Consider the following 12,062-nt stretch of genomic DNA (forward strand, 5'->3'; position numbering starts at 1 on the left):
AAAGAGACGACTTTGTTTTTCAGCATTTCCCCGTAGAAGCCCGGCCAGAGCCGCGGGGCAGATGCCGAGCGCTGTCGGCCAGTGGCCTCCGCTGTCCTCAGGGGCTCCTTCAGGTGGAGGAAATGGCTGATTTTCCACGCCTTCCAGTTGGCCTTCCCCCGAGGCCCAGCTGGCCTGGGACGCACGCCCGTCCTCCCCCGCCGTCGCAGCCCTGCCAGGCCAGTCCCCAGGGCCCGGCCGTGGTGTGATTCCCTCGCGAGGGATGAGTCAGTGCTCCCAGCAGGGGCACCCAGTGCTGACGGCGAGCGGTGGGGTCAGTGGGGCACTGGGGCCCGTTCTGGCCGCCGCCCCACGGGGGATTCCCCCGGACGGTGTTCCGGTGTGAGGGCATGCGCTCCTCTCGGCCCTCCCCCGGCTCGCTTGCTGACACGGTTGCGTCTCCACACACACATGGAGAGGTCCCGGAAGGGCGTTCGCCTTCCTCCGGGGGTCTTCGCGTTGTCCTGAGCCGTGGGCGCCTCCGTCGGGGTGAGGCCCTGGGCCGTTGCCTCGCAGGTGTCCGAGGAAGCGGGGACCCAGGTCGGGGGGCCTCCCGGCTGCTCAGGCAGCACTGGTGGAGTCTCGTAGCCAGAATGAGAGAGAGACGGGACCGTCTCGGGCTGGTCCTGTGACCAGGCAGGACCCGCCGGCCAGCTTTCCAGGCCCCCCAGGCTCACGGGGAAGTGGGCAGCACCCCGTGGCTGGCAGGGTGCCCCCAGGAAGTGCTCCCTGGCTTGGTGGGAGCCGGCCGGCTCACCAGGAAGCAGGGGCGACTCATGCTCGTGGACGCGGCGCGAGTGGGCTGCAGGGCCCCCATCGGTCCCGGAGATGACCAGACAGGCTTGCTGGAGAAGGGGGCGGGAGCAGAGGTGTGAACAGCCGGGCGGGCGGGCGGGCAGTGCCGGGCAGGCCGGTGCCTGAAGGCAGAATGCTGGCTTACCGCTTTGGCGGAGGCCTTCACGGAGTCCAGGGCACGAGAGAGACCACGGAGTGGTAACGGTTGGGAGTTCTGTGGCTGGTGTTTCGAGCAACACAGGTGCAGAACCTGCTCAGAGTCTGCCGGGACCCACGACCCTCGGGCAGGTGGACCCCCCCACCCCAGGCCTCACTGGGCCTGCTGCCCCTTCCTGTACCCCTAGCCACTCTCCTCCCACGGAGCCTCTTCTCCTTTGTTCTCTCGGCCGTGGCCGTGGCCCAGCCCCTCGAACACACACACACACGAGGAGTCCCGCCGGTCAGGACGGGGCCACCACCCACCATCCACACAGCTGGGTGGTGACGCCTCACAGGCTCTCTGGCCCTGCAAGACTGGCTGGGGGGAGGTTTCTTTGGTCACCCCCAGTGCTGCCTGGGCCTGTACCCCAGTCCTCAGCCAGGTCCCCATGCTAGAACCTACAATGGCTTCTCCCAGCAGACCCGTGCAGAGGTGGCGGCTGGGCGTGAAGCAGCTGGGGGGACAGGAAGGTGTCCAGGCATGGTACTTGGGTCTGTGGCAGGGGCTGGGAGCAGGGAGACTGAGGTCAAGGCACTGTGGTCCGGTCAGGGCAGGGTCAAGGGGAGCCGGCAGGGGACCTGACAGACATGTCCTTGGCACAGGGAACCGTGCCTCAGGGAGCCCCACTGGGGAGAGTGGGATGGACGCTCAGGGAGAGGTGCTGGGGCCTCAGGGCCACAGGCTGGGCAGAGGCCCCACCCCACCATGGCTGGAAGAGGAGGTGGCTCTGGTGGGCGTGTTTACTCAGGGCTGCGCCCGCCCTGTGCACCCACCCTGGGCGCCTGCTCTGGGGCTGTGCGTCTTCACCTCCCGCCCGGCGCTCCTGGTGATCCGTGCCCCTGATTAAACTTGGCTCCGGTTGCTCAGGGCCACGTCGAGGCTCCTGCGGGCCGCCTGGCCCCGTGGACCCCGCACAGGGCTGTCCCCTGCCCTGGTGTGTGCACGAGGGACGGGGATGTGCACGGGGGTCTCGCAAGGGGCAGAGGGGGTGGGAAGCAGTTACTGAAAAACAGATTCATTTTTCTTCAGCATTTTACTGAGGTTAAGTGTATTACCACGTTGGGTCAGTTCCAGAATTCAAATTAAAAGCATAAATAAAGACACATTTTGTTTCCATCTCAAGCTCTCCCCACCCGCTGGGCCCCAGGGAGGTGAGGTCACTGCAGCCTTGATTATGGGAAGGTCCCTGGGGCTGGGCGAAGCTCCTCTTTCCGGGGCCTGCTGGCCATTGGTGGGGCGAGGGGTGGGGGGGTTGGGGGCCGGTGAGCAAACCGGGTGCGAACTAGGGAGTCGCCGGGACACCGTGGGTCGGGGAGGCAGAGTGGTCTGGGCCGCACAAGCAAGCCCCAGCGTCCCCATGCAGCCCTGGGGCCGTCGCCCAGCTCCAGGGGGCTGGGCCGCAGTCTCACACACACACCTTCCAGGAGCCCCTGTCTGCCTCGAGCTCTCTGCACCTGTGTCCCCCCGACCCAGAGCCTTGCCACAGGGCTTCCAAGGGGCAAGTGTAAGGGAGAGATGGGGCATCTAGGAGAGGAGGAGAGCCCCGCACCCCAACAGGAGCTGGGATGAGTTTCTGGCCTCCTGCCCCACCCACTGCCTTCTGCCCACTGAGGGCCACCGGCGGGACAGTGGGAAGGGAGGGCCACCTCTGTGTGCATCCCTGTGCCTTGCACGTGGTGTCCCCATCTGAAACTGCCTTGTCCCTCATCGGCAGCCATCAGATTCCTTCTCCATCGTCCTAGCCCCAGGGAGGCCACGTCCTCCTCTGGCTGTCAGGGCTTCCGTACCAGCTCCCTGAGCCCTCAGTATGGGCCCCACCCTCGGTTCCTGGGGAGCAGGGTATGCGTGGCTCTTCTCAGGCTCCCCCTCCCCGGCACTCCCGAAGCCCCCGGCTGGAAGGAGCTCCAGGACTGTGGCTCCCGTCCCAAGGCAGGCCGGACCCCCCGCCCCCGGGGCCAGGCCAGCCTCCCCTGAGATGAGGCGGTGAGGGCCGTGGTGCCTCGGCAGGGCTGTTAGCATGGAGGGCAGCGGGCGGCTGGTCAGCACTGGCCTCCGCATGGGCATCTGTGGCTCTGATTGGGCCTGGGTACCCTTGTCCCAGCAGCCTTGGGAAACGTCAGCTACCTCAGTGAAGCCCCCCACGCCTCGCCCAGCTGCCACGACAGCCAGGCCTGGCCAGGAGTCCACATCCATCCCATTGGGTGCATGTGGGCCCCCCAGGCAGGTGGTGCGAGAGGTCAGGCCCACCACAAACACCTCAGCCTGGGGTTCTCCTGAAGGGTTCCTCCATCTCCCTGTCGAGGCTGGACGAGGCTCTGCTTCTGCTTACCAGCCGCCCCCTCCCCGCCCTGCTCCGCAGGGGGCAGGGGGGCACAGCCTGACGCCCTGTGCATCTACGTGGGCATGGGGAGGGCCGCGGGCAGAGGGAAGGCAGGGCCGGGGCTGGGGTACCGTGGGCCCCCGCCAGGTGACCGTGAGCACCTCCCCAGCAACCGTGGGCCTCTGGGCCTCCTGTGACAGGACAGCCTGTAGATCCTTGAGCAAAACCAGCCCCGTGTGCGTTAATTAGAATTTCCATGTCTCCAACTTTCTCCTGGACCCTGCGGAGTCTCATGCCAAAACGCTCAAGTGTCTCTCTTCCAGCAAGGCCGCCGCGGCCTGGCTTTCGTCCACATCACTACTAATGTCTCCTGAATTCTGCGTTTGTCAGTGAGGCCATGGCCAGCCCCATGCCTTCTGGAAACGGGGGCAAATGTCACAAGGCTCGGCCCTGCGCTCGGCTCTGTGGACTAGCTCTCTGGATGGGACCAGCTCAGCTGGGGATGTTTCGGGGACGCTGGGGCCAGCTGCAAATCACTCCCATGGACCGCAGAGACGCCAGGCACCGCACCTCTTCGAGCAGCCATGCTCCTTGCTTTGTTTCTCGCCCTGCAAACTTTGGTGGGAAAGGATGAAGAGGCCACTTCGGGGCTAGCGTCCAGGGGGATGAAGGAGGGGGCTTGCCAGGAACAGATGAGACCAGTTTGTCTTTTCCAGACCGGTGTCCTGTCTTCTTCAGAGCTCAGACCACCTCTGTCTGCACGAGGTGCCAAGGAAGCCCCGTGGGAGCCCGCCCGGGAGTGCTGTGCAGGGCTGCGTGAGTCACAGGCCCCGTCAGAGCCTCCCAGCCCCAGCCAGCTCCAACCCGTCTCTGAAATGCACGGGGGGATTAAATGTTCTCCTAATTAAATTAAAAGCGAGGCGGAGTGGCTCAGTGGGAAAGAGACAGGACTGGGAATCAGATGCCCTCAATCTGGCTCTCAGCCTGCACCGGCCCAGCTGCAGGCCGGCCCCGGAGGCCCCCTAACCTCTGGGAGCCTCACTTCCTCCATCTGAGCACGTGAGGAGAATGCAGCCGGCCTCCTGAGGCCAGCGCTCCGGGGAGTGGGCCCTCAGTCCAGGTAGAAGGCCCAGAGGAGAGCGGGAGGCCTCTTACTCCCTCGGCGGCCGTGACAGTAACTCCTGGTCCGGGGGCGCCCCAGTGGCCGGGCTCAGGGCTCTCCACGGCAGGTCTTGGGCGAGGCTGGCCGGCACCCGGCAGGCAATGTTGGCGCATGTGAGGGACAGCTTCCCAGATGGCGCTGGGGTTGCCACGGAGACATTTCTGGTGGTCGCGGGTCCCCCGCGGGCCCAAACCTAGAAGGGGAGGCTGAGCCCGAGGGCAGCGTGGTCAGGAGGCCTGAGTGGGAGGTCGGGCCCGGCCGCTCTCCAGGCCGGGGTTGTCCAGCTCTCAAGTTAGGCCCAGAAAGGTCCGCACGTGCATACAGGGTGCTTCCAACGTTCCAGGTGAGGGATGACGTGCACACACGAGCGCACAGATCTCGAGAGCACTTGGTCCGTCTCAGCACGGGCCACATATAACTAGCACCCAGACAGAGGGGTCCCGGGGAAGCCCCTGTGTGCCCACTTCCGGTCACGCCTTTGCACGGTCAGCGCCGTCTCGGCTTCTGGCAGCAGGACTCGGCGGTGCCCGTTCTTGAACCCTCTATAGACGGACGCCCCCGGCCCCACACCCGCGTGTCCGTCTGGCTTCCCGGGAGACGTGCCCACGTGGCTGTGCAGAGCAGCGCTTCACGCGCTCCGGGTGGCTGGCCCGCCACCGTGTGAACGGCCTGCACTTTGTTTATCCGTCCTATTGTCGGCCGCTTCCAGCGCCGGGTTGTTATCATTAGTGCTAAGAATGTCCTGTGCGGCCTCTCTGGCGAACACACAGGCTGCGCTTCCGGCGCGCGTCTGCCTAGGTGTGGGGCCGCCGGGCCGCTGCATGGGCGCGCTGACTGTCCCTAAGTCCTGCCGAGCAGCGTCCCCGTGGGCGCGGCCACTCCACCCCCGCCGCCCGTGCCCGGCCCTCCCCGCACCTGGCCCTCCTGCGGCGCTCCCTCTCGGCCTGGCCGGGGCGGGATCTGGCGGCGGCGGATTGGGATCTTCGTCCACAGGAACCCGACGGCCCAGGCAGCCGAGCCCCTCCCCGTGTTGCTACTTGGTTGGATATTGTCCTTTGTAAAAATGCTCGTGACTTCTTTTCTTACTGATGTACACTTGTTCTTTCTGTCTGCCTTCCCGTGTCCTGGCGAGGGCTTGCGAGGGGCAGAGACGATCGTGCTCCCACGTGCCCACACACACACACGCGTGCTTCCCTAGCACGGAACCACCGGCTCCCCCCCAGCGGGCCGTTCCTCCCGAGAGGGGCGTCTTTTGACGAACAGAAGAACTTTAAGTGAACTCTTAATGTGATCCAGTTAATCAAACATTTCCTTTCTGGATAGTGCTGTTTGTATCCTATTAAAGAAGCTTTGACTACTCCAAGGTCATAAAGATATTCTGGTTTTTCTAAAGCTTTATTAGCTCACCTTTCACATGTAGATCCGTGGTCCATCTGGAATTGATTTTTGCATCCAATGTGAGGCTGAGGTCAAGGTACATTTTCTCCCCCTTGGATATGCAGGCTGGCTCAGCACCCTTCATGGAGAAGGCCGACCTCCCTCCGCCGTCCTGCCAGCTCCCCGCCATCCCACTCCAGCCCGCGGTCCACGCGTAGCTCTGCTTCGTTCCACTGCTCAGACCGTGTCCTTTCTGCCAGAGCCTTGCTTCCTTGCGACTGGGGTTTGATAACAGGTCCGGACAGCCGGTTGAGAAGGCTCTGGCCAGGTCCCCTGCCTCGCAACTGGCCTGTCTCTGTGGGGTCCACCTCTGCCCCCAGGGCAGCGTCCACAGAAAGCCTCCTCGCCCTAGATGAGGATGGGGACAGCGAATGTCTTCACAACGGTGGGTCAGTAGTGGGTCTTGGTAGCCGTGGCCTCCCCGCGCCCCCCCGCGTTCCTTACTGTGTCCTGTAGGCTTCAGTGCCGTGGTCACGTGCGGCTGATCTGACACTTAGCCTCATCCGCTGATGCTCCGGTGTTCGCCAAGCCCATGGACGCGCTCTTCCTGGGAACCCTGGCTGGCGTGGATCCACCCGTCCGGCCTGGAGAGTGCTGGCGTGGTCAGCTCGCCTTTCCGAGCCTTGGCGTTCTCTCGTGGATCCCGGAAATGGGCCTGGCGGTGCAGCAGTGAGCCCTTGAGGTTGTGGGGTCGGGGGTCTGGCCCTGCACCTAATTCGAGAACTGTGTTAGCCAACAGAACCGTTAGCCGGTAGGAGACATCACCTTGGTAGGGGAGACCCCATGGGCACGTCCCTTACTTGACCTGAGAGCTTCTGGAAGCCCCCGGTCACAGGTCTCCGTGGGATGCGGATGGGGCGCGTGTGCAGCCTGGAGGTCCTGTCCTTCCCAAGATCTGCCCGGAGGCCTCTGAGCCCAGGGCCTGGACGCGGGCCGCAGGCAGGCGCACAGCCCACAGCCTCTGGTGGTGAGGAAAGGGGCTCCGGCCCCCCGGGGCGGTGCGGGGAGAGACCTGGGCCCCTCTGCCCTGCTCTTCACGTGCCCCAACATGCATCTGCCATCGTTCTCGACCGTCAGGCCTACCCGCCAAGGCAGAATGGCCTCCAGCAGAGCGAGGGGCGGCGTGGGCCAGACGTCCTGCCTGCCCTTGGCCCCGTGCGCGGCAGGGGATGGAGGCGCTGCCGTAGCCCCGTTATCCGGGGCAGCTCCCCAGGCGGCGTAGCCGGGGCGGCCATGTTCACAGGCTCGCTGGCCGCCAGGTGCCCCCGAGAGGCTGCGTGTGTGTGTCAGGTTTGGGAGGGGGCTGGGACACACAGCCCGTGTCATGGGGGGTCCGTGCTGCACAGAAGGGCCAGGCCTTGCCTGGTCCCCCGTGAGGCAGGGGCAGAGCCGGGGCTCAGTCCCAGACGCACCGTCTCCCGGGGGGCCCGGGGCTGTGAGGGGGAAGCCAGGCTGGCTCCCGGAGGGCAGGCGGGCAGGCAGGGGGCAGGGAGGTCGCCAGCCAGCCGAGGCAAAGGGGCGTGGCATCTGGTTTGGGTCTGTGCCTCCCAGAGTGTTTCCGTGGCCCGTCAGCAGGAGAGGACAGTGCGCGGACAGACACTCTGCTTTGGTTGAGGGGCTCTTTGTGGCCACCTTCTCCAAGAATTCGGCATGTTCGGTCTCTGCACACGCCCTGGACCTGGTGCCACCGCGCAGAGGGCGAGGGGCCTCGCAACCGGCAGGCCGCTCGGGGGGCCCCCAGCTCCCCTGGGAGGCTGACCGGCTTGTGCAGGACGCAGAGCACCAGACCGAGCTTCCTGGCTTCTAGGGGTGGCCCAGAGCCCCTGGCCGGGCAGTCGTCCTCTACATGTGCTAGGCCTCTTGGGACCAGGCGGGTGTCCCGGGCACGGGCCACCCCTTAGGTGCTGGTCCTTGGCAGTGACTGGCTCCAGGGCGGAGGTCTGACGGTGCAGTCTGTCAGGTCTGGCTGGCCCACGGGAGGCCTGGGGCGCCATCGGGGAAGGGGAAGGAAAAGAGGCAGAGGCAGAGGGAGACCCGAGTCTGGCCTCAGAGGCTGGCGTCCCCGGCGTCCCTGTCGGCCCCACACCCTTACCCCGAGCCCACGTCTGCTTTGATCATCACAGCAGCCCCAGGGGCTCCCTTTAAAGCCTGTGTTGGGGAGCAGCCTGGACAGGAGCGGGGACACCCTCCATGTGCGCCCAGAACTGCTCCCACTTCAGTGGGCTCGAGCCACACACAGCTCTGGGAACCTTGTTTTTTAGGGGCAATTGAAGGGATTTCCTACCTGATCTGTCTTCTGGAACTGAACCATCATCCAAGATCAGACTAGGCTGCTCCTTCCAAAGTGTAACACTTGCCACGACACTGTCCTCCGCTGCCCTGCTAGGGAAACCAAGGCAGAGGGTGGGGTGACGTCACAGGCAGTAGAAGACATGTGGAAGACGGTGGGAGGAAGGCTGTTCTGAGAGACAGCGCTCAGGGCCCTTCCCCCTGCCTTCGACGTGGCCCCTGGAGCGGAGGTGGGCAGCGCCCGGCAGCCAACCCCGGGGCCGCCGGCTTCATTCCTCCGGCAGCCGGGCGCTGCATCTAGGGTATAAAGTGCAAGGCGAGGTCACGCTGGGACCTTTGGCTTCAAGCCTGTGAACCTGCTCTAGGCTTGTCTCCCTGGCCCTGCCCGGGCTGCGATGGGGCCCTGTGTCATCCACTCCCCGGCCGGGATCCAGCAGCCACCCTCGGGCCCAGGGGCGCCCCTCCTACCTTCCCTTCCTCTTGGGCCTTTCGGCCGTGGTCTTGTGGTTGTCATCCTTAGGTTCTGGATTTGTCAAATCAAATGTAATATTCTCCCAGTTTAAAACACTGGAATGCTTTTTTTTTCTGCTTTTCTTCTTGAACTGCCCCGTGGAACCCCCGGCCGGGTGGGTAGGCTCCAGGTGGGAGCTCACGGGGGCCTGGCTGCGAGGCGAGGCCGCTGCAGGAGCAGGGGGGCAGACTCACGAGGTGGGACAGCCTTAGGTGGAGCGACGCCCCAGAAAACGGGCTCCCGGCGTGATTGAGCTCAGGCCGGTGCATGTGTGTAGGGACTGGGGTGGGGCCATCCGCAGAGGTTCAGAGGACATCACTGGAGTGTCCTCCCCAGTGACCCCCACAGCCCACAGCAGCTCCCTGCTTACAGCTCTCCACCGCCCACCCCTGTCCTGCACTGGAAATGGGCTACATCAGACCAGGGGCCGGCGTTTGGGATGGGAAGGTATCTCTGTAGGTGTTGGGAGATGGACAACCTAGGAAGTGGGGGCCCCAACACCAGAGATGAGGGGACCCTGCCCAGAGGCCACGCCAGCCACTGACAGCTGGGGCCAAGCCCTGGGGCTCCTGACTCCAAATCCTGTGCTCCTTTGCGTTTCCAGCGGGGGCTGTCTGCTCTAGGGGGACCTGCACTGCACCCCACAGCAGGCCCCGGTCCCCTGGCTACTAGGATAGCAGCAGGAGCACGTCCTCGAGGCCCCGGTCATGACCGTGGCCTGCTCCTTAGCCTGCTGTTTCTCGCACGCCAGGCCCTCCCCCAGGGATGCAGGAAGAGTGTCGCCGCAGCTAAGACCACTGCGGGCCATGCTTGGAAGGAGGGGCTGGTAGGGTCACGGCATTACATAAACACTGAACTGCAAGGTCTGAGCTGGCCAGAAGGGACAGTGCAGGTGGCCTCTCAGGCCACGGCAGGACCTCACGGCACTCAGCCAGAGACCCCGGTGGGCAAGAGCAGGGCGAGGGTGCCGCCACCCCCCAGGAGGATCAGAGCAGCCCCGAGCAAGGACAGGAGCCCAAGCAGAGACCCCCGGCCCCGGGTGGCAAAGCCGCAGCCTCCTCCCCAGGCAGAAAGGCCAGGCCCCGGGAGCCCCTGCTTCCTGTACCAGGCCTCCCTGGGTACTGAGCACCTGAGAAGCCATGAGTGCTCCTGCCCATCTCGGTCCTCACTGACTCCGATGACCTGCAGCAGGACCACACTTCCCACCTGCTGCTCCCTGGCCACGCAGGAGGCAAGGTCCCAGTGTCTGGGGTCAAAGAGAAGCTAAGCGTGACCAGCCTGTCCACCGTGTGTGGCTGATCATGGACTTGTCTCATTTACTGGGCTGGTGTTGGTCTCTGCCTGTAAATGTTTAACTCCCAAGGATGCCAGATCTCAGGGCTTGAAGGCCCGGCCTGGACGGGGACAGTGCTTCTTCCTGGTGTGTGGGGGTCGTCTGCAGCCGGGAGGGTGCAGGTGGGCTACGAAGAGGGACTTCCTGCAGGGAGCTCGGCCCCGGGGGGTGCTGCTCGGGGAGTAAGTACTGTCTTCTCCCACCATAGCTGAGCGGAGACCACGGGTGGGATGCCCAGCCCTGAGGGCCCCTCGGTGGTTTCCGGCTGCCTTGGGCCTGGGGTGCGGCCCCCTCACTTGTACTTGGTGGCTGCCCCATGAGGGCCTGGCCTCGGTCTCCCCGCTGGTGGGGAGGGAGGTGTAGAAGCTGGGTTGTGGGGCCACCCAGTGTGGGCTCAGGAAGGGAAGGAATGTGACTGAGGCCGGGTGTGGCTGAGGCGAGCGCAGCCAGTTGTGGGTTTTGCTTGGGGCCCAGATAGACGTGAGCAGAGATGGAGGCCCCTCTCTCTCGGCCCCCACCACACACACTAGGACCTTTCTTCAGTGTGTGGCTGTGGAGCTGGAGGCCAAGGACACCCTCTGGAAATCTGAATTCCATTCGCTCTTGGCAGAGAGCAGCTTCCTGCTTGGGGAAGGTGTGCGTGTGCGCGCGTGTGCACATACGACCACGGGGGGCTGGCAGCGGGAGGGGCACGCGGGGGGCGGGGCGTCTGACGGGACGTGTAAGGTGACCCCCATGTTTCCCGGCACTGGATGGCACTTGCAAAGCCTGTCCCGAGGAGTTAAGACAGATACCTGGAGTGAATGAATCAGAAACGTGCGGGCTGCGTGGCCTCTGAAATAATCTCTGGCTTAAAACAGTCACAGCTAAACATGCCTTTGAATTTGAAAGCCAGGACTTTTTGCAAAATAATTCAAAAAGTTTGTTGAACCTTAAACCTTCCCTGACGATTCCTTCCTTCTGAAGTTAACTCGTTAAAGTTGCTCCAATCCCAGCCTGGTGCCAGACCAGCTTCCTGGAAGCCCTCGCCAACTGCTGGCCTTTGGAAAGGCTTGTCACCCTAATAGCTGTAAAAAAAAAAAAAAAAAAAATCGCTCATTGGGCACCTTGGCTGCAGCGTCTGAAAAGTCCTTTGTGTTCGCTCCAGCTGCAGAGTTTTCCAGGCCTCGCTTGTGGGGCTGACTGGAGCTGTTTCTCTCCGTTTCCTCTTACAGTGGCGGGCGCTGGGCTGGCTTCTTCCCGCCCAGCCTCCCCACGCCCAGGTGGGGGACGGGGATGCCCAGGGCAGAGCCCCTGCAGAGGCCGGACAGGCGTGGACCGGTCCCGAGTGGGTCAGCAGCCTCATCTTCCCCTCCGCCCCCCGCCCCCCGCCCCAGTGGGGGCAGCGCCCCGCTGAGGAGCGCCCAGGGCCCCCTCCCGGGTCAACACTGTGTCACTTCCCCAGAGGACGCAGGTTCCAAGCAGCACCCGGGCAGTGCCATTTCAGAAGCGGAGATCACTTGCTCCTCCCCAAAGTCAGGTTTTGGCAAAATAGAAAAGCACGGTGGTGAGATAGGGTCCACGTTCCAGCCTGTTGTTGTTGTTGTTGTTTCTTTTTTTTTAAAGTTTAAAACGTGAATATGCGTTAGGAAATACTGAAATGAACCCAGCTGTGGGGCAGATCAATTGAAAAATACGTTGTGTTGTCGTCATTGCTGCGTGAATCAAAATCAAAGATTACCTGAAGATGGAAACGAGTTACCTAAAAACTTAAGTATTTTCGTGGGACGCAGCGGTCAGAACATGCCATACACGTACACGTTGGTTTCTTGAAAGAATCGCTCCTCTCCGAACCCCGTAGTGACAGAGCGCATGCAGCAGCTCATTTCCTAGGAGAGCCTGTTGGTCTGCAGAGGGGTGGAGGGCACCCCTTCCCACTGGAGTGGGGGTGGGCTCCCTGGGAGCCTGCCCAGGGTCTGCTCTCGCTCTGGTTCTGCC

At 63.7% G+C, this 12,062-nt stretch overlaps 1 protein-coding gene across 14 annotated transcripts in view; it reads left to right on the forward strand.

The window, feature by feature from the left end:
• Positions 1-12,062, forward strand: part of KCNQ1 (potassium voltage-gated channel subfamily Q member 1) — a 323,759-nt gene that overhangs the window by 146,281 nt on the left and 165,416 nt on the right. The window lies entirely within an intron of this gene.

Source organism: Halichoerus grypus, chromosome 11 (assembly GCF_964656455.1).
Source record: "Halichoerus grypus chromosome 11, mHalGry1.hap1.1, whole genome shotgun sequence".
NCBI lineage: Eukaryota > Metazoa > Chordata > Mammalia > Carnivora > Phocidae > Halichoerus > Halichoerus grypus.